Here is a 1,657-nt window from a genome sequence, read left to right on the forward strand (position 1 = left end):
TCCATGTGCTTCTCTTCATACATAACATTATTGCTCAATCATCTCCTCGAGGAAAACTGGCAATGTTCTAGAATGAAGACAACAAAGAAGAAACAACAAATGTTCTTATTTTCTTACAACTCACAAATAGGCTCTTGGAGTGCAAGGAAGCAAGATATACAGTATTATGGGCTAAGCTGTATCACCCCCAAATTCCTATGTTGAAGCCCTAACCCAGGATGTGACTGTATTTGGAGATACAGAGGTAATTAAGGCTAAATAAAGTCATTAGGATAAACCTGATCCAATGTAACTGGTGTCCTTATAAGAAAAGATTAGGATACAGACAAGCACCGAGGAAAGACTACTTCAACAAAGAGGGAGAAGATTGCTATCTACAAGCCAAGAAGAAAAGCCTCAGATATCATCAACCTTGCTGACATCTTGCTCTCGGATTTCTAGCCTCCAAATTTGTGAGAAAAATTATTTCTGTTGGTTAAGGCTACCTAGTAGTTTGTTATAGCAGCCCTAGCAAGCTAATACATAGAATTTATGCCATAATAACAGATCAAGAAGAATGGAGAAAGCCCCACATACCTTTGGTTCCCTGGGAATGGGGTAAGGGTCATTTATTCAGGCAGGGGCTGTAAGTATAAAAAAATATGAATTGGAGTGTAGAAAGAATAAAAAATGAGAAATCAGGTCTAGAGGGGTCACCTAGAAGCCAGCTTCTCTACAAAGATACTAAAAAAAGGTTGACCCACCTCATTCACTCTCACCACCACCTCCACCCCCACACATTCCCTTCAATGCCAGCAAAGTAAGACATCAATCATGGAAGTTCACTGCAAATTTTACTTCAGATTTCACTTTTGTCAAAAATATCAAGTCCCTGGTCTCTTGGGTCCTCGTTTCCAAGATGACCAAGAAAAGAAGGAATAACGGTCGTGCCAAAAAAGGCCGAGGCCATGCACAGCCTATTCGTTGCACCAACTGCACCCGTTGTGTGCCCAAGGATAAGTCCATTAAGAAGTTTGTCATGTGAAACATAGTAGAGGCCACAGCCGTTAGGAACATCTCTGAAGCGAGTGTCTTCGACACCTATGTGCTTCCCAAGCTGTATGTGAAGCTGCAATACTGTGTGAGATGTGCCGTTCACAGCAAGGTAGTCAGGAATCATTCTGGTGAAGCCCGGAAGGACCAAACACCCCCACCCTGATTTAGACCTGTGGGTGCTGCCCCATGACCTCCACCAAAGCCCATGTAAGGAGCTAAGTCCTTAAGAAGTGAAGAAAAGTTCTCTGGGGTAAAAATAAGTGGAAATTGTACTTCAAAATATATATATACTAGAGGCCCAATGCACGAAAATTCGTGCAAGAGTAGGCCTTCCTTCCCCCAGCTGCTGGCAATGGCTTCCCTCCAGCACCCGGGACCTGGGCTGCCCTCCTCTGGCCGCCCACAGGTACCCGGGACCCAGGCTAGCTTCTCTCCGCCCCAGCTTTGGCAGGAAGGACGTCGGGAAGATCTCTGGTCTAATTAGCATATTGCCCTATTATATGTATATATATTTATATATATTAAGTCCCTGATGGGTGTGGCTCAGTTGGTCAGGCACTAAAGGGCTGCCAGTTCGATTCCAGGTCGAGGCATGGGCTGTGGACTTGATCCCCAGTTGGGG

At 44.5% G+C, this 1,657-nt stretch overlaps 1 pseudogene; it reads left to right on the forward strand.

Annotated features, from left to right (window-relative positions):
• The first annotated feature begins 886 nt into the window (after positions 1 to 886).
• On the forward strand, positions 887 to 1,246 carry LOC138995856 (small ribosomal subunit protein eS26 pseudogene; annotated as a pseudogene).
• Positions 1,247 to 1,657: the final 411 nt, after the last annotated feature.

This window comes from Myotis yumanensis, unplaced genomic scaffold (genome assembly GCF_028538775.1).
Source record: "Myotis yumanensis isolate MYYU_CA2020_CCGP unplaced genomic scaffold, mMyoYum1.0.hap1 SCAF_17, whole genome shotgun sequence".
In the NCBI taxonomy this organism is placed as follows: Eukaryota; Metazoa; Chordata; class Mammalia; order Chiroptera; family Vespertilionidae; genus Myotis; species Myotis yumanensis.